Source organism: Harpegnathos saltator, unplaced genomic scaffold (genome assembly GCF_003227715.2).
Source record: "Harpegnathos saltator strain DR-91 unplaced genomic scaffold, Hsal_v8.6 scaffold295, whole genome shotgun sequence".
NCBI lineage: Eukaryota > Metazoa > Arthropoda > Insecta > Hymenoptera > Formicidae > Harpegnathos > Harpegnathos saltator.
The window spans coordinates 689,480-710,354 of NW_020230089.1; the positions used below are offsets into that span (position 1 = coordinate 689,480).

At 49.5% G+C, this 20,875-nt stretch overlaps 1 protein-coding gene across 1 annotated transcript in view; it reads right to left on the reverse strand.

The window, feature by feature from the left end:
* The window catches only part of Ddr (discoidin domain-containing receptor 2), a 320,014-nt gene that overhangs the window by 228,182 nt on the left and 70,957 nt on the right, over window positions 1-20,875 (reverse strand). The window contains exon 2 of the mRNA XM_019843972.2: window positions 17,127-17,199. The gene's annotated coding sequence lies outside the window, so the exon portion shown is untranslated. The remainder of the gene's footprint in view (window positions 1-17,126; window positions 17,200-20,875) is intronic.

The window sequence follows — 20,875 nt, forward strand, 5'->3', positions numbered from 1 at the left end:
GATGAATCGAGCTTTTTTTAATTACGGCCAACGAGTGCGGAATAAATTCTAACGAAGCGCGTCCGACGATAGCCGAGGCCCCCGCCCCGCTGCCCCCAAGGTATAGACGTCGGCGTCGTCGGGAGGCCGACGGTGACGACAACGACGGCGGCGGCGAACGTAACATCCCAGCGGCGACGGGACGCAGACGCATTCCAGACAGTGATTTTAACAGCGCCGTTTCTCGAAACATTAGGATTACTTCGGTGCACGCGCGCGCGCGCGCGGGGGTGTCGCAGTTTAACGACTTCCACGTTCGAAAGTAATTAGGTTAATTCCGTTAAAAGCCCTCCGCCGTCGGAGTCGTTGGACGAGGCTGACGGCCGCGCCGAAATTATCAGCAGTTTTGCTCGAGTTCGAGCGGAAAAATAAGATTAACTTAGGCCGGCCAGGGGGTTGTGGCTGGAACAACGGAAACGCGAACAACGGAAATAGCAGCCGAAAAATTAATGACCCACCGCGGTGGCGTTCGGAAGCCCTGCGTCGCTTTTCTTCGTCGCAGCCGTCCGCGAAGTGTGAAGACACTCCCTGTCGCGAGCACGCGACCCCCGAGCGCGCGAAAAAAGCACAGACCACCCTTCCCCCCTCCCCCCCAATACACATAGAAAGACGCAGACGCACATCTGTATGGCGTAGAATTTTTTCCCGACACGTTCGCGATCGGTCGAATTCCTGACACGTTTTTATTCAAGGCGCTCGCTCGCGCCCGCCCGTTCTCGCTGCGTGGGATTGGATCCTTCCAGCAGCCGACGTCGACGTCGACATCGTCGTCGAAGGATCGTGAAAGGATGACGTGGTACACACTGCATGCGAAAGAACGAAAAGGGGGGAGGGGAGAGAGAGAGAGAGAGAGAGAGAGAGTGAGAGAGGGGGAGGGACGGAATTATCGATATCACAAATGTGCTCGCGCACGACAGCCACTTCCTGACGCATTAAGGTCGGTCAGCCAGGAGCGCGACGGCAAGTTTTTCAATTTCCAGGCCTCGAAACTCGAAGGCCAGCCCGTTATCATCCCGTACAGCTGCGTGCCGTGCTTTCGCTTTCTCTCTCTCGCTCTCTCGCGACGTTAAGTCGCGACGGGCGGCATGGACAGGGGAGCGGAGAAGAGGGAAGGAGGTGAAGGGTGCGCGCAGGGCACGTCACGCTAATCCAGGAGCCGTGCCCATGCAAGTGAGTGTAGCGACATCGGCTGTAATTAGTTTCGCCATTAAACGACTTTGAAGTTTGCCCCGGCGATAAGCGCGGCTTACATCGCGCCGGCACCTTCGCCGTGTAACGGCCGCGGGCACAAAAGCCCCGGGCGAAATTCCGCTGATTGCTTCGTCGGAAGCACACTTATTGCCGGCAAAAATGCGCCGAAGTTGCCGCGATATTTGACGATAAGGATCGACTGACATGAACTTTTAATTATCACCAATGATCGCACGAGAGCCAATTGCCGTGTGCGCGCGGCGCCGCTTACGCTTATGCTTACGCTTCGCCTCGACAATGTCCAGAGAGAAAGAGAGAGAAAGAGAGAGAGAGAGAGAGAGAGAGAGAGAGAGAGAGAGGAAGGGAGGAGACGAGAGGGGCAGCGATAAAACACGACGCTACAACACGGAGGGAAAATGGGCGCAAGTTGTTGACATTGTGGTTGTTATTCAGCGTGGGCGGCCACTTCAATGCGCCGGTGCTTGTCATGAACACGCCGCGTTCGCGTAATACGTGCGTACAATTTCGCGCGTATCTGCGAAGCACATCATGTGACGCGAGCGTCGAGCGCTCGCACGAGAAGCCGAGGTAAAATGACTTTCGTCTCGGAAGGTCTCTCGCTCCCTCTTCCTCTTTCTCTTCTCCGGAGAGCTGCCATCCTAAACCGCACAGTACAATAATTCCCGACCGCGACACCGTGGCATCCAGTCTATTCGCTTAAAAGTTCGGCCCCGAGCGAATGCCGCGGCGAACTGCTCGAATAAGTGTATCCCCCGGCTCGGCTCCTTGTAAATCCCATCACGATTCGTCTCGCTCCCGTGATGGTTACATCGATGACACGTGCCGAGGATGCGAGTAGGATGGAAAAAAGACGGACAAGGAAAGTGGAAAGTGTTCGGGCGAAAGAGAGAGAGAGAGAGAGAGAGAAACGGAGGGGAGGAACGGGGATTCGAAAAATTATCAAGGATCTACGAAAAGTTTCGACAACTGCTTCAGATCTTTTGTGCTGAAAGCATTTTTGGAGGAAGGATATTTGGAATTTTTGCGAATATTAATATACAAATGTATTACACGGGGTGTCTCAGATTTTGCGATTTTAATTTTACTCTGAGAGTTCTTCGAGCAGTTCTTGAGTTTATATCTTCTCGACGAAAATATCAAAGCTTCGATAATTTTCGAGACGCAGACTAATCTTTAAACGAGCAACTGGATAATAAAATTATTTTCTTCGATCAATTTTAAATGAACTTTAATGAAAATTGAATCTTCGAAATAATGACTTCTTTCGGCATTTTCGATGAGAAAAACTTCCCAAATTGCTCAGGGAATCTCCAGGTAAAATTAAGATCTAAATATGAGGCATTCTGTACTCTCTGTAATATATATTGATATTAATAATATATGAATATTATTCAATCATAACCCGCCGAATATTTTCTAATATTTCATTCTTTTCCATCAACTTTCCCAGTTGCCTCGTGAGAAATAGCATTGCCAACGCGAGACGAGAACCGAGAGAGAGTCGGATGATAACTGACTAACGAGTGGCAAGCCAATGCGCAGAGATTCGCACAAAGACGACAATAGTTGTCGTCGCGCGAGGGAGAGCGAGAGATTGCTTCTCGCGAAAAGTTACACGGCGAAGACACACCGCGACGCGGTGAAATTGCCGCTCGGCCAACAAAGATTGCACCGCGAGAGCAATGAAGTACAGGGGTTGGTCGCGAGCTAAGGAGAGACAGAGGCGAGAAGAACCTGGACACAAGGAGGACAGGAGGAGGAGGGGCAGGAAGAGCAGGAAGGAAGAATCCCCGAGAGCCAACTGACATCGCGCCAGTCCACGTGTTTACCCGTCGGCAAGTTCCGCGGCAGAGTCGTCCGGTCGCCGCGGCGGTTCGTTACGACCGCGCGCGGTTCCACTTACAAGTAATTAGCCTAACAAGCACTGAGCCGAGGGCGAGGCTGGACTTGTAATTCGGTAAGCGGTCGGCGGTAATTGCGTCAGCTGCTTGACGCTTCGATTCGAGCAGAGATCGATCGCAGGTCCGACCAGAGAGAGGCTCTGCGAGGGGAGATCGTATCGTTACGTCGATCGCAAATTTCCTCACGAGGTCAGTGGTGAAAGAGAAAGACAAGGGGAGAGAAGGGGGAGGAAAAGTCGTTTGAAGGTCGGCCAAGGAGAGTCTCGTTAAGTGCGATGAATTATTGCGCGATCGTCGTTGGCAATTTATTACCGCGGTCCATCGCTCGCGCGTCCAACAATATGGCAGGTGGTATCGGACGTACTTTAGCCGTGGAATTTTATTTTATCGCCGGAAATGCTTTCACTTCAAACACGGATAAATCAACACCGAGTCAAATGGATCACTTCGCTGCGTAAACCTACAATTTTTACCGCGGCCGCGCGCGCTCGCGCTCGCGCGAGCGCGAGCGAGCGAGCGAGCGTGCCTGTATACGTTTGCATTCCATTACGCGCGGAAAAATCAACGTTACGCGATTACGCGAACGTTCGATTTTAACGAACGCGACCGGAGAAATCCCGGCCGATCTCTCTCTCTCTCTCTCTCTATCTCTCTCTCTCTATCTCTCTCTTTCTCTCGCTCGCTCGCTCGCTCGCTGGTTTTCATTCGCGCCGGATTTATTGGATTCTTCGTGCGCGTTCCGCCGCGTCACGTAGAAAGAATGTACCAGAGTCGAAATTTCTCGCTTTCCCGCATTAATCCTGCAAATTCCGTCGAAGTTGAAAAATTAATGCAGGGCCGCGGGATACAACACAGCACACAGGCTGTCGTTCTACCTTGACATCGTTATGATGGCAGTTTATTTACTGCCATATTTTTTTTCATGCTGAGGCTTGAAGGGTCTGATGAGAAATGGCGAAAATGGCTCCAGGTTCTGTTCCAGTATTTTTCGATGTTGTTTAATATTTGATCGTCCCGATATTCTATCTGTGTTCGATCTTCACTCTCAATTTTTGCGAGCAATGTGTCGATGTGTTTTATTTATTTCTTTATTTTGTTATACGGGAACAAAATCCATTATATAGTTCTGAGACAGATATAAATTATGTGCACAGACTTGGTATAAAAGTTCAGTTACATAAAGCTCACAGATTTCTTATTACTATGAGATTTACTCGATTGTAGATAAAATATATGCGAGATAAACGAATATTAAATAATTAATATATTAATATATTGATAAAAATATGGGCAGATAAGACAACAACATTTTGTACTAATAATTCTTGACTTTTTGCTTTCTTTTTTCTCGATAAGAATCGTAGATCTTGAAAAAGCTAATGACGCAGCATAAAAGCAGAATAACAGAAACATATCCAATAATACTATGTCTCAAGAGAGATTTAAATTTAAATCCGGTACAATAATAATCATAAACAAAGATCACAAGGAAACGTTTGAAAAGATTTAGAAATGGGATTTGCGAGTCAAAGAGCATTATCAGAATCCATATTTTCCAGATTTGAAATAGATTCTAAGGCCGATAATCTATATAGAGAATATAGAAAGCAATGATTAACCAATGTTTGTGACATTCAATAAATAATAAACCGTTGACTATCATGATTCCCTCCGTGCGCGTTTGCCGGGATGGGCGCAAAATTGTGACGCGGAATAACGGCGGATTTCTTCGAGTCTACTCAACTTTCAAGACCGGTTAACGATCCCCGACGTAGGGGACTCATTCGCGCTTACGTCGTAGTCGCCGTCGTCGTCGGTTCATCGACATAATGGAGCAAAATGCGGGACGTGCCGGCGGCAATTTGCAAAATTTATCTCACCGGCAAGCCAGCCGGCGACGGTGGCGAGATAGCGGCGGGTAGAATCTGGTGGCTCTGACCTATCCACGGGGAGGGGCGGGGGCGATTGCTTCGTGCGGTGAGAGCTCACGCTGCCAAAAGCTATGTAATCTTCAAGCCACACTATTAGCGAGTCGCGCCGCTCGCCACTATCACGCGACATATTTTGTGGATTTAAAGCTTAAACGTATCTCGCAAGTCGCTGCGCGTAATGGCTTACGGTGTGTGCTGGGCAGGGCCCGCGCGCTTTACCGTAGCAGCCGCTTAAACGAAATTATCCGGCGCGCCGTAAACACAAATCCCGCGTGCAAAATCGGCCGCGATATTAGCGGGCACGAACGGGTAAAGTAAAAAGGAGGACAGTAAAGAGGAGGAGAGAGAACCAATTGCGGCTGTGATCGCGCACGTAACACTCCGGAACTGCCGGTCGCACACACATTGTATCTAAATATCCGCGCACATCATGATTATTGATGATGAGTCGATTATTGTTATAATCAACTCACCGCGCGATGTTCAAATATTTTGACACGACGCTCCGGGCGAAAATGCGAAATACCATTGAGCAGCGGGGCTGCATTTGCGGTTCTCGCGACCTCCCGCGAAGGACGCGAGTTGCTCGTCCTCTCCCCCGTTCTTCTCTTTCCCCCTTTCCTCCCCGTACTCGATCGTACGTCGCGTAAAGGCATGCCGATATCCACTCGGGCGGCGACGTACAAAGAGATTGCGGCGGAAACCATAGCGCTGTTGTCCTCCCCTCTTCCTCTCACTCTCTCTCTCTCTCTCTCTCTCTCTCTCTCTCTCTCTCTCTCTCTCTCTCTCTCGGTGGACGCGCATTCGACACGCGAAAGCTCCTCTCTCTCTCTCTCTCTCTCTCCGGCATTCCCTCGGCGGCACTTGGTCGGCGATGCGAGGCGCGCGCGAAACTTTACGTCGACGCGCATAAAGCGGGCGGTCGGTCGGTCGCTTGGAGGAGAAACGTGCGAACGCGACGAGAGCCAGCCGCCATCACCTCCTCAGCATCACCTCCGTCGGTCCGCTCGCAAGCCTGCGGGACGATCTAATAATCGGCCGGCGGACATCGGGAGACAGAAAGAGAGGGAGAGGGAAATCGATCGAGACGGCGTCCGATGGGGAGTCCGGGATTACACCCCGGAGGGAAATCGCCGGGAAGGAATCAGCACGATCGCGGTGAACGACCCACGCGACGTATACGTACAATGCTACCGGAATCGTTCCGGATTACCCTCGGAAGATCGGCGATTTCGATCTCCCCCTCGTTGTCGCCGCCGCCGCCGCCGCCGTCGCCGACGACGACGACGACGACGACGACGACGACGACGACGACGACGGTGACGACGAGTGTCGGGCCACTACACGCCGACGAGATCACGGGGAGTATCTCGCGGCCGCATCTAGATTCGCGTTAGCGAGCGAGCGAAGGAGATCTCGTGGCCGTTACGATTTCTTTCTGTGCGATGGAAAGAAAGAGAGAGAGAAGAGGGTTGTGTACGGCGGACCCTCGCGATTGTTTCCTGCTTTATACGGCGCACCTGCCGCGATTTCGCCTGAATCTTGGATGTTTGGAACGGAGATTTTTTCGGTCTTTCTCTTTCTCTCTCCCTATCTCCCTCTGCCGCCCCTTACATTTGCAGCGCTTAATTGTCTGTTTTTTGTTCAAAAGCTCACTTCGTCACGGCGGAATCGGCAAAATCGACGGTCGCTACCGTGCGAAAAAGTGTTTAGAAAATTTATAAATTTGTAAATTGGATAATTTATAAATTGCGTTCACGCGCCGAATAAAATTTACGTTCGTCGACATCGTCGAAGCGATTGACACAGTTAATTATCCTTGAGTGTATTCTTGGGTGACTGCACGATCTGTGCGATCGACCAGTCACCCATCGAGACGAAACTTTCGTTCCCACGAACAAGTTCCCATTGATCCCGTCACTCTCGTCTCTCGCGGCTGCAGGTGGACTCCGCGCGTGCTGTTACGAGATTCAGCCTAACGTTGTAAAGTTTTCATTAATCGTACCAGTTTATTGCGTGCAAATTCCGGCTGCGCTTCGGACGAATCTTCCCGGAGCGCCCGATAAATTATCCTACCTCCCTCCTCTCCGCTCTCTTTTCCTTTCTCACGGCGCGAATACGTTTTTTATCTCGATCTCGGTAAGTGCGGCAAACGGCGACGGCAACGAGAAAAGTGGCGAAGACTCGCGAGGAGAGGCGTGCACGGAGCGGCTGATTCGATGGCGCGCATTCTCGCGCGCTAACTCGAGATAAGCGTAACACACCCCGAGATTGCGCAATCATACGTACGATGAACGAGGGTTCCGCCAATCGCGCTCGCGTGCGCGCGCGTCTGGCCCATTTCCGTCGCGTGATAAATAAATGAAACTGGCGGTGGCGGGGGAGGGCGAGGCCACGTGATAGAATTATTACTTTAGTCAGAGTCTTCACGAACGAGCAGTGAAGTTCACGCGTCTCGGGGACGCGCGTGCTACGGCGCTTATCCTCGGCAAGGACGAGCTCCTGCCTTTCTCGAGCACTTTCGTCGCCGATACGTCGATAATCCTGCCGACTCTGTCACTCGCAGCGTTAATTCGCCGCTCGCGCGTGCCAATTGCGACACCTTTTCCGTCGCAGTTGTCGTTAACGAGGCGCTCGGTAACGAGCGCCGAAGAATGATAGGACGGAACAACGCTCTCGCGAGAATCGCGATCGAGTAATTCCTCGCCCTGTCCTTCGTTTATAAAGTTTTCAATATTTAAAGTTATCAATATCTTGAGGAATGAGTAAGTGTATCTTGGCGAGATTTTTTAATATCCAGACGAACGGCGACGCCATTGATGTGGAAAAAGATTCGAAGAATAACGCGAGTTTCTTGCGCATGAAAATTAATTGATCTTCCTTTCTGTCCTCCCCACCCCCTCTTTCTGTTTCTCTAATCTAGAATAAACGCGCTCGAACGATCGGATTATTCGCGCAACTCGCCGCGCTCTCGAGAAACTTGGCGTTGTATACTTGGCAGCGTAATTGCGTTTACGTTATATATTGTTTAATATTACACTGTGTCGTCCTCCGGCAGCGCTTCTCCCCTAATTATAACCCCGGGACAGTGCAGGCGCACCGAGATGTCTTAATAGCGCAACAAGATCCAGCCTGTCTCTCGCGCGAGAAACTCTAGTTTGTACGGCGCACTTGTCACTTGATATCACGCCTTCGTCGCTTAGAATCAAAAGCGAACGGCGACTACCGTCTCCCGGGAGCGGTGCCGATTCGATCGGAAGTAAAAGTACCGAGGTGGACAGGTGCACGTGTAAGTTTGACGGCAACTTTGCTAATCGATGTGCGAAGATTGCGTATCCAGCTTACAGCTGGTTCATACAGACTCTCATATTTCTCACGTGGGACGACGACGGAACAGAAATACAAGAAAATTAAATTCGCTCAAGACAATGTCAAGTAAAGTATAATATGAAACTCTGAGGATAATTTCTAGTTAGTTCCCGCGTATCAATATGACCAAAAATTTACCAAAAATCATTCAATGACGTAAATTTAATGGTTACTTCGATACAATAATTTTTGCGCCGGAAATCTAATTAAAAAATTGTAAAGCTTCCATCATAGATTATTTCACACCGTGACAATCATAAAAGTCTACCCGGGTAGACGTGTATCTCGCAAAACAGATGTAAATGGAATTGTTGACTTGAAAAAAACACCACGAAAAAGATTATTGGACAATATTAGAGATATATTCGGAAATATGTGAAAATGATGTTAGAAAATAAAATACAACATTTTTCGACGCCTCGCGTCTTCCGACGAAGAGAAACCGCAAACACCGGTCAATGTTGATTAGCAACTAATTGACTAAATAATATTTGTAAATGAGACGGAATGACTTTCTTACCCTTTTCTCACAGAGATAAAAAGAGATAAGAAAGGAATGCATTAAAGCGCCGCGGTCGCGGAACCGCCGCGGTTTGTTTTCATTTGTAACGGCGACGTTAACCCGCGACGACAACGAAAGGGCGAAAGGCGGAAGGGGCAGGCGGGGGAATCCCGTCTGGTCGGTCAAGCTCACCCCGCAGCTCGCGGCGGCTCATCCTGAGGGAGCGGCTTTTAATTCGCGCGTTTCTCGCGCCAGCCGCGCGCCGGCTTATAACCGTGTATAGCCGAGGGTGTAAGCTGGAAACAATGGTGCCAGTCATATCACCCGGTATTCGCGGCACCTTCCGCGCTCCCGGAGCATAAGGACCAGAGGAAGAAGAGATTTAACACGGAAATAAGACGATTACGGCTTAGCTTAACGCCGCCATCATTAAAATCTTACGGTACGCTCCCCTCTCTGTCTCGCCTGCCTCTCTCGCTCCTCTATCTATCTGTCTCTATCTATCTCGCGTACCACGGCTTGAGAGCGATATCCTGAGCGCGAGCAAGCACGAGAAGCAGCAGCGGCGGCGGCGGCGGCGGCGGCGGCGGCCCGCTTTACATCGGTTCTTTGATCCGCCGAGATGGAATGTCTGCTCGTGTCGCGAAGGAAGAGACTGAGGGAGAGAGAAGGCCGGATTTATGTTAAACTCTTGGAGATTTCGCCGGCGTCTTATTACGGCGAGTGGCGCGTAACGGGAAATCTATCTACTCTCGCGCGCGTGCACGACGACGGGGAGAGGCCAACGTAGCAGACAGCCAACGAGAGACGTCCGTGTGCGCTCATGGCTAGGTACGTGGGTACGTATACAGGTAGGTACACAGCAGACGCGAAGAATACACGAAATCGATACCCCCGGCGAGAATCCGTTCTCGAGACGCGGTATAACGCTATTACAACGCGGAGATGCGCGTCGGTAAACGGGAAGCCAAAGCGGAGAGAGGCCGCAGCCGAGCGGCGTCGCCGCGAAATAACATCCCCGCCATCGCCGCCGCCGCTGCGCTTACGAAACCGCGTTGAGAACGTGCTGTGCCGGGCTGTGCGTCTTCGTGGCTTTTTTCTTATCGACATTATTTATCGTAATACGGCACACACAGATGCGCGCGCTCGCGCGCGGTTTCTCTCTTTCTCTCTCCTTTCTCAATTCTCTCTCTCTCTCTCTCTCTCTCTCTCTCTCTCTCTCTCTCTCTCTCATTACTGCAACGTCCGCCGGATATAATTAAGGTTTCGCCCGCGGAGACTCGAGCGCATGAGCCACGGGAAAACGTGCCACGTTCCCACTCATTTTTTTCTCCTTTTCCTTTTCCTTCCTCCTCCTCTCCCTTTTTTCTTATCGATCCCGACCACCTTCGCCCAGCGTTTCCCATGGATCACCGCGTCCCCGAAGGCGCTTCCTACGGTCGCCAGCCACGTTCCGCGGAATATTATTGGTCTGCGAAGCGGAGAGCGCAAGGCTGCTGCCGCGCACTGTCCGATCGGGTGAGCTTAGCGAGGGCCAATTGGAAAAGTCGGTCAAGTACTCTCTCCCTCTCGCTACCCCCGCGCACGAGCGATATCTGTATTTGCGGTCGCGAGGGAGGATCGTCATCGGGTGTCCAATAGGGTGATTCCCACGGGAGAACCGCCGGTCAGCTGTGAGCTTATTATTTCTGATAATAACAGGTCAACCGATATATCGAAGCGAGTGGTTCGCATCAACGGCGCGCGAGCAATGGAAAGAGAAAGAGCGAGCGGGAGACAGAGAGCGAGAGAGAGAGAGAGAGAGAGAGAGAGAGAGAGAGAGAGAGAGAGAGAGAGAGAGAGAGAGAGAGAGAGAGAGAGAGAGAGAGAGAGAAAGAGATAGAAATTCCCGACGTGAACTCGCTCGTAGACACATAATCCGGGCTGGTCCGCGGCTTGATTGGACTGACATCGACAGCTTGCTCGACATATATATCTGCGCCGGTATATTTCTATTTGAATCCGCGCGCAATCGCGCGACGAGGCCCGTCGTCCCTCTCCGCGCCGCCCCGGAGATGGAGCGGCGACGGCGACGACGAAAGAAATTCTCTTGTGAAGCATGTCGTCCGTGAAATCAATTTTAATCACGACTCCGTCGTCCGTATATCTATTTGTCCGCCGATTGATCACGATTCGCGAAGAGGCCATAACGACGACGGGTGTCAACGTGAAACACGAACGACAACGACAACGGCGAGCGTACACGCCGACGTTCGCAACGTGAATCAGCAGCGCAATGTTGTCGCGAGAGCGTCGCGGGATAACATCGAGTAACATCGGAAAACCAGCCCCTGCTGCATTGTAACCTCCGCGGAGCGCGCATTCTCGAGCTTTCGCGATCGTTCGTTTGTTTGTTAATATGTCGACCGTCGCGTCGATCTCACGTCGTTGATTACATGAAAGTCTAACCGGTCGATTGGACTATCACAATGACGAAATATGACTCGAGGTCGTCCTATGTCGTCCGTCATTGCTTTGTTCCATTGCCCTCCGTTGGCCGCGCGGGCGGTTCTCCGAACACAGTTGATGATTGCAATTGGTATACTTGCAAGTTAATAATGGTGATTACTGATGTTAATGCGTAAATTAAAGAGACAATAACGGTCATATTACGGTAATAGTCATCGATGACCCTCGCGGCAACGTGTCAGTCTGTTTCCAGAGGTGATTTTATTAAAATCACAAGAGAATTGTGAAATTCTCGAATGTCAGAAATGTGACATCTGTCGAGGTGTCTCTGGGATTTTGAGCTGCATGTTAATTCACGGCCGACAATGATCGAGTGAGAAGAGGAGAATTGAACGCATCTAAATATATGTGTCAATCCACCGAGGAGAAAATTCAATTTGCAATAATTGTAATTGCATAATAAAAGAATTATAGTCGAAAGACCATTTTTATAAAACTATCGTAATAACCTCAAACGCACATCGACATCATTACTTTCTTGTCAAAATAATAAGAAGATATACAATAGTTGCATGTGACGTCGGAAATGATTATTAGGTCTAGTAGTTAAGTCTTTCCGATGAAATTTACATAGTTCCTATCAAAATTTGAAATTGAAACATTCCCCCGCTCTTTTGCGGTTTTAAAGTGTTGACATTTAATTTTTCGAAATAACATATGATTTGGCGTTTAATAACCTCAAATCAAGTGTTCACGATGCCTGTCAACAAAAAGCATATTCGATACGTGATGCGCATTTCATTGAAACAAAAATTTCTGAAGCAGCCAAAATAATTTGCGCTTATGATGAAAGTGCTGTAACTGATCGTACGTGCCGAAACTCGTTTGAACGTCTCCGAAATGGTGATTTTGATTTTCACGACCAACCTTCACGCCTTGGTCAATTAATAAAATTTAAAGACAAGGAGTTGCAAAATCTACTGAATGAAAAAACGACGCTAATACAACAACAAGAACTTGCGGAAAAGCTGAAAATAAGCCAGAAAACGTTTCGCGATTGTTCGTATGGGAAAGATACACAAAGAAAGGAAATGCGTTCTACACGAGCTAACTATCGACAACAAAAATCACCGACTGATCACATGCGTTATCTTGCCCGCCAGACAACAAAAAAAGATTCCTTTGCACAAAATCGCAACCGGTGACGAAAAATGGATTATGTATGAAAATCTTAAACGCTAAAAATCATGGGACTCTGGTCAACCGACAACGTCGACAGCAAAACCCAAACGTTTCAGAAAAAAAGTTCTTCTCTATACATAGTGGGATGCTGGAAGGGTATGCTGTACCATGAGCTCTTGGAACCGGGTAAAATCATTAAAACAGAGAATTTCCAACAGCAATTGACACGTTTGAGCGATGCAAGCTTAAGAAAAAAAGGCCATTTAATGTCTAACAATGCTAAACCGCATACAGCATAAAAAAAAACACAAAGGAAATCATCTCACATCTGGGAAATTCTCCCACACGCGACGTACATATTTCTCCAGACTTGACTTCATCAGATTTTCACTCGTTTCGGTCGATGTGGTACGCACTGTCTGACACTCATTTCTCGACAGTTGATGACGTACGGGATTCCATCGACGACTTTATAGCCTCAAGTTTTTATCGTGATAGGATTCGGCAACTGCCCAATAAATGATATAATCTCATCGATAACAACGGAGAATATTTCATTGATTAATCTTGTTCTATTGGATTTCAAATAAAGATGGAAAATTGTCAAAAATCGGAAAGAATTAACTACTACACCTTGCATAATCCTATATTATCAAGTTCTCCTAAGAATTACTAAATCAACCGTTCTTTCTCCGCCAGGTTCTTCCCCGAGAAGGTGAGAACGCGTAACGCGAGACCGTGGCGTAATCAATCGAGGGAAACAACCCCCGTGCGAGAGCAAGTACGTATACCCGCGATAAATTCACCGGGGCTCTCCTCCGTCGGTCTCAGAAACACGGACGAGGGCTGGCTGGCCACGGCAGAGTCCGCGGGGCGAGAAAACTCCGAAAGGATTCTCCGTCCAACCCCCTCTCCGCCTTCACTCCGCCCCTGTCTTTGCTCGCGAAAGAACTTCTAATTCGCTTACGCATTCGCAATAGACTCAGCTTTGCGTCCGTTTTGCACACTTTCCCGACTTATCCGAACAGACAGAAATCTCAGAAAGGGTCGTCCTTGTGCAAAGGGCGACCCTTTGGGGGGGAGAGGGAAGCGTGCGGCAGACCGTAGTAGAGGACAGAGAGCGCTCATTAATTGGCTTCTGCGATCTCCAACTTCGGACTATTCGGCCGCGTTACGATACGCAATCCCCGATGCGCAGCCTCCACCCTCTCGAGAGAGCCTGCCTCCGCATTCGCATTCGCACTTCATTCTCACGTATCTGCCGCCTCGAATGGACTTGTTAAACCGTTGGGCTCATTTGAGCCCGCCGCCGAGCCAAACTCGAACGGTCGAGGCGGGACTGAAATTACAATATAGCGGAATCGAACTCGCGCCAATTAACGAGGCTCGCGTGCGCTGGGGCACGGGAGAAAGAGAGAGAGAGAGAGAGAGAGAGAGAGAGAGAGAAGAGCGATGAAATAACAATCTCGGTGACGGGAGGGGAACGAGCGTCGCGTATTATTGCCGATGCAGTTGCCCGAGAAGTGGTATAATCGCGAACGCGACACCGCCGCCGGGATATATCTCGCTTCTTGCGACGTATAAAATATATCCGCGAGATCGGCCGGTAAATAATGAGCGCGATTTATCTGCGGTGCATTTGTCACGTCGCGAAATCCAGTCACGGATATTGGAAAAACATTCGGCACGGCGGCGGCGGGACGCCGCACCAATAAGATCGATAAAACTTGAAGATGCGGTAACGACGTGAGAAATCTCGGAAAAAAGCGTCGGGGCGACGGCGACGGAGACGCGAGCGACGACATTTTCGTTCGCTCGCGTGGAAAGAGCTTCCGGCAAGTTTTTGGTATTTTCTCATCTTCTGTGAAAGACACTTCTCCGTCCTCCTCTTCCCCTCGGCCAAGGAGCAGGAGAAGGACACGCTTGCGCGCGCGCGCGAGCGAGACATCGTCCCGGTAGTACTAATGCACGGTAATCGCACGGCAGCTGACGAGAAGTCGCCGCAAGCCTGACCCCAACGCCGTCGTCATGAATGATTCAGTGAGCGGACGTAGTACGGAGGGTCATTATCGTTATAAAGGGGAATGAATTTTACACGAAAAACCGTAGACGCTACGCGCAATAACGCGCGACATTCATCGCGCCGAATAGACGTCGTGTCGCATGACAACGAGAGAGCGAGGGAGAATGAGGAGCGGTAAGGAGAGTAAGCGGAGGGAGAAAAAGGCGAGCTAATAAATAATCAAAGCGAGTCGTTTAGATATCATCAAGCTGCGAGTACGTCACATGCAACGCGGTGGGCACGAAGGGACGAATTTCATTTCCGTATTCTGCGTCAATAAACTTAATTAAATGGCGCACCGCGAGGCGCGCGAAAGGTGCTTTCGAGAGGCAACGGTTAGCACGTTTTCTTTTCTTTCCTTTTTTTAATAAAAATAAACGTCAAAGACCCTGATGGTGGATAACCGAGTGAGGATAATGGGGCTGATGCAATAAAGAATTAAGAATGAACTGTTAAGAATCATGTAGAAACGACAGGTTAGTAAAAGCCGTAGCTGCACGTCGGGCGTGATAATTTTAATCTTTACGGAACGATGAATAGGTAAACTTCTGAAAACCTTCCCCGACTTATCAACACGAATTTTGACGAAAATACTCCAAATGATTTGAAATTAATGTCCTTGGAGGGATCTCCGTCGACGAAAGAAGTTTAACGTCAAACAGGTTTACGTAAACGTCATACATCGCTGATAACATTGCTGATAACATTTTCTCAGACAGATCTACGTACTGTGATACACAAATTTGTCATCATTAAAATATGCGAAAAGATGTCACTGCGGTTTTTAAATTTGGGTTCTCAATTGAAAAATAGAGCAACTACAATGCAGCGGGCTAGGTTTGGATAAATATTCATTTGCTATCGTATGAATACATAGATGACAGTGCATAAATTTATCTGCGAAAGTAATATAATCACGATATATGATATTATTTGAACGCTATTGGCGTTCAATTTATAGCAACTAAGCGTGGATAAATGTATATGTGTGCGCGCGCGCGCGCGCGCGTGTGTGTGTGTATGGTTTTCGAAAGTTCATCCCGATAAATTGTTTTACCGTATAACGTACGTGCCATTTTCCGGGCATTTAATTTACGTGGGACACATTGCAAAATAGTCACCTTCCATGTCGAATCGACACTTTATATTCCGCAGACTAATATTCTAATATTAATTATCCCTCCAATTCTTTTATTTTCCGATGTCTCTCACAGCAGCCAAAATTTTTTATCTTATTTCTTTTCTAACAAATTCACGGGCAATAAAAAAGAAAAATGCTGGAATACAATGATCATCCCTCACGTCAAATCGACGTTTCATCCAACGATTAAAATTAATTCTAACATTAATTATTCTCCTCTAAATTACCCTTATTTTTCGCCATATCTATCAACGTTCTCTTCATGTTGTCTTATATTTTTCCAACAAATTCACGGAAAGTGAAAAAAGAAAACAGATTTGAGATAGGCGCGCCTCGCCCTACAGGGGTGCATTACGAGTCCGATCTCCGCCTCGGTTGGCGAAGGATAATAATTTTCCCTCACATAATTAACGATTCACGCCCGACGGGAAGCAACACCCCTTTCTCGTATTCGGTCGAGGTAAGACGAGGCCGAGTCGGACGGAAAACAACGCGGCACGGATCGACCCGGGAGCCGCCGTCGATCTCCACTTGGGGTGCTTTAAAGGCACCCTCCGTTCTCCCTTTATGAAATTCGCGCTATAAGTCTCGTTTTCGCTCTTTCCCTCTCCCTCTCTCTCTCGCTCGCTCGCCCGCTCACTCGCAGGTGAGTTGATTGGATTGGTCATATAGCGACCGCCGTAGCGGCGTAACCTCGTTTTTGAACATGAAAGGCGACCGAGATTTGCAGCGGTCGTTGGTGGTGGTGGGGGATGTGAGGGTACGCGCGTCACGGATATATATTATATATATATATATACATACACATCATATATACATATTATATACACACACACACACACACACACACACACACACACTATGTGGACGACAGCGCGCAGCTTAGATTTCGATTTGGACGAAGCTTTACGCGAGCGTCGAATGGCACCAATTTTCACGGGCCTCGTGAAACCCCCGATGTACAGGACGGATGAAACTTTATGAAATTCATGAGGGACGGTCGCTGCACTTACCGGCCGAAGTGGCTCGACCACGAATATTTCTTCCAGAAATCGTCGCCGCAGGGGGAGAGCGCGCGCAAGGAGAGGTTTCCATAGATTTTTATATAAACCTCGGATCTTTGATTCAGCTCATAAAATTTTCAACGCGCGAATAAGCTACGGTATCGGAAATTGAATGTGTATCTATATGTGAGTTCGCGGGCGCACGCGCGCATGTGTCTATCTCTGAGTGTTTTCGATTTCGTACATGCTCGTCCGCTCGCCGATCATGACAAAGTAAATCGTCGAGAGCACTTCGCGTCTAAGCGTTCGACCGCATGAGCAAGTCAATCACTCACCGAATGTCGTGACTCCTGTCCGCGAAGCCGACAGCCTCTTACTGCATCCTCGATGTCGCTCTGCAAGCCGCTCCTGCGAACACACAACAATATAAATTTCTCAAGATTTGCCCTGATACAGCATTGATCTCGAACGGAACGCCCAAATTTGTGCTGAAATGGGTTGTTCCATCATGAGACCAATTGGGATCACACAAATACAAAAAGGGAAATGAAAAATGAAGAACGCTTTCGAAACGCTTCGGAAGTATGTGTATTTATACGTTTTTTTATACATTCATATATGGAAAGTGCCCGTACTCTCTCAGAATGTTTCATATTTTGTTCAATCGTAACGTAAAGTAGAAAAAACCAAAGAACTGTTTGAAGAAACTAGAAGGCCAATTGGGATCCGTTCAGATTTGCCTTTTGGTCCCGCGCGCTCGAGAGCTCACGCTTCTAAGAAGCAGAAGTTGCACAGGTATTTTCCAGAATCAGGCTCCATAATTCGCTCGGCAAATCGCGAGCTGGATCTCAATTAGACCGCAAGAAATGTCCCGAGAGCGATACGCCGCAGGTAAGCGCGGGAGGTCCCCGCGTCGTCCCAACTCGCGAAAATACGCGTGGCATCTCGGCGATAATCCTGGAACAATTTCGCCGGATAAACGGTCCCCGTTGTCCGTTAACACGAATACTTTCCCCCTCGCCCGTTCCGACGATTGACGACTTCGGCCAAGAAAGGAGACTAAAGTCCGAGCGTCCTCGCGGCCTCCGGTAACTTTGGCGTGACGAAGTGCTCGCGAACAACCGGCAGGATGACCGACGGCGAGAAGTTTCATCCGTAGCAGCCGCGCTCCGTAGGAGTCACCGGCGGAAGTGAGTTCGAGAGCGACACAGAATGAGACCCCGTCGAAGGCGAACGCGACGAGCCTCATCGCGGGCGGCAGAAGGGAACGGAGATGTGCGCATTGATTCCAGACGAATCGAAAGACGGCCACCGGTGGCGGTGACGGCCGCGAGACAGCGGCGACGGAGGCGGAGGGGGAGGGGGAGGGGGAGGGCGAGGAGAAGCCGGTGGTGCGTATTCCATATGTATTTCAGCATTTCAAGGTGGTTGGGCACAGTCGATACCCTTCTTTATCATTTTTACGGCCGCGACGGGGAAACGTCCGCATATTTATTCGCCGCCGGCGGCAATAAAACACAGGCCCGCCGCGCGCGCATATCCGGCCGTCGTGTCGGCGCTTCGTCCCGCGGCGCATAATATCTCGCTCAGGAATTTCGCTGCACAGCAAGAAGTTGCGCCGGAGGGCGGGCCGCCTGTGTGTGCAGGACGCGTGTGCAAAAAGGGCGCGTCTGATTCGCGTGTGGAAAAAAAATGAGGATAAACGGGCCGGATCGCGGAGTGGCGCAGCGTGGCGCGCAGAGCGTCTCGCCTCTCGCGCCTCGCAAACTTGATGAAACGTTGGAAGACTATTCCCGGCAGATTCATCGGCCAACTTTAGCCGGCTTCTTCGCGCTCGCCCGGCGCTTCTCCGGCGCCCATCGAAGTTGTCTAACTTCGTAGTGGATGTGTTTGATAATGGCATACTTCGGCCCGGCGAAGTTGCTGACTCGCCGCGCCAGGAAGCGACTCGACGCGACTCGACTCGACTCGACCCAACGGCGCACATACTTCGCTACGGCCCGGGAAAAATGGTGGGTGCGTTCCGAGCGAAGCTGTTCGCCTCGCCTTTCGCGAGAAAGCCGGGCCCACCCCGTCAGACAAGCGTATGTAGGAGGAGCATTCGCGCTCCAACAGCGGAGCTGCCGCGAAATATATTGGCAACGGTGAAACGCGGTCCCGGGGAAAACGCCGGGTCGTTCTTTGCACGTCGCCCGCGAGAGCGAACTTCGGACCCGGCGATCCGCCGTCGATCCCGTCCGTTCCTCGTGGTTTTCCTCCGCGCGATCGACACGTCGGCGGAGTCGTCCGCGGACTAACTCGACGCATCGCCAACCGAACACGTGTATCGACGTGTGTTTTTGGTGCTTAAACTCTGAAAACCGAAAATATCGGCTCGTGTTGGTTTTGGGAAGGAAGGAGGTGAAACGTGATGCACATGGGCCGCTTCTGGTCGATAATTTCAAGGGATGATATCTCAATGAACGTCCCGTTGGAAACGTTACTAGTGCATTCAACCTTTCCGGGAGCAAATGTAGGAAAATCAGACAATGATTCAGAAAAGTTAATGTAAAGCTCTACATATGATCACGATAATAAATAAAATAATACGATAATTTAATGTAATGAATTACTGTTTATGACATTAAAATTTTTTAATTTTAAAGTGATATCTGTCAAACACATATCGCGATATTTCTTTCCTTCCTGCGCAATTCTGTAGCAAGTACATTTATTTACTACTTATTATGTCTTTGTTTAATGTTGAAATTAAAGAAAAAAAAAAAAACAGAATATATTTAAATGTGGCACACTTGCGTCAGTTTCCCTGAAAAAATTGATTGCATGTTTCGCTCTTTTTCACACAGACATGCAATTCCGAATGAAACATTTAATAATTTAAGATTCAACGTCCGAATCTATAATATCTCCCCTTCTAAAACTTTCGAAATAATGCCAATAATACCGACGCGAGTTCTCGGTCAGGAAGAATCGATATCAAGGGACGACACTCTTCCGACAGCGAGACGACGGTCGATCGCGCGATACCGTACACCACTTGTCTACATTGTTTCGCCAGACCTTGACATTACTCGAGCAAGCGCGTGCTTGATCGGGGATTGATAGGCTCTTTTATTCGAGCGACGCGCCACGCGCGTCACGATATATCGACATGGACGGCGCGCCGCTTCGTTACTTATTTAAGCCTGCGACAATTTGACGGCTGCGGGGGAAGGCAGGGGAGAGGAAGGTTGCACGACGGAGGCGCGACTTTATCTTTAGGATGATTTTGTCTCAAGGATACAGGGCGGCAGGTGCGTATTCCGGGAAAGGCGTTCGATGTCATAGCGGGTCGATAAATGTCAGAGGCCGCTTCCGTAATAAAGGATTCGCTGGAATCAAAGGGCTACGCCAGCGAAGTGCAGTAGAAATGAATAGAGGAGGAGGAGGAGGAAGAAGAAGAGAAAGACAGACAGACAGACAGACAGAGAGAGAGAGAGAGAGAGAGAGAGAGATTTATTCATAAATCAATCTTTCGTAGTCCGCGACGGAAGGAACATTCTCTGCCAGCTTATCAGGAATAATCCGATAGTAAGAATATAAATTTTGATATCCGCGTATCACACACACGTGAGATCCTTTCTCCCTCTCTCCCTCGCATTACCACGACCCATCTGCCTATCCATCTATCTCTATCCATCCATGCATCTATGCATACAACTCGCGTTTCACGGCGGTTCGTTCCTCGCGTTAACCAAAGTCTCGCCAACGCCGTCGTCGTACGCCTTCATTCTTCCTCCGCGGCCTCTGGGGACCCGCGAGTAATCGCGTGCGCGCAGTAGGCGGATACACGCTGAGATCCGGAGACGTAGAGACAGACAGACAGGCGAGAGAGAGAGAGAGAGAGAGAGAGAGAGAGGCACCGCGGGGTAAGCGAGAGCGAGCTATCGCGTAGCCGCGCGCGCGCGCGCTCTCTACAGTAATCCCAGCCGTGTTTTCTGGGTCGGTTGCATCCGGGATTGCGGTACCCAGGGCGCATTGTTTCCACGAAATACGGTCGCGGAAGGAACGAAAATTATGCCCTCCCCGCCCCACCGAAATGCTT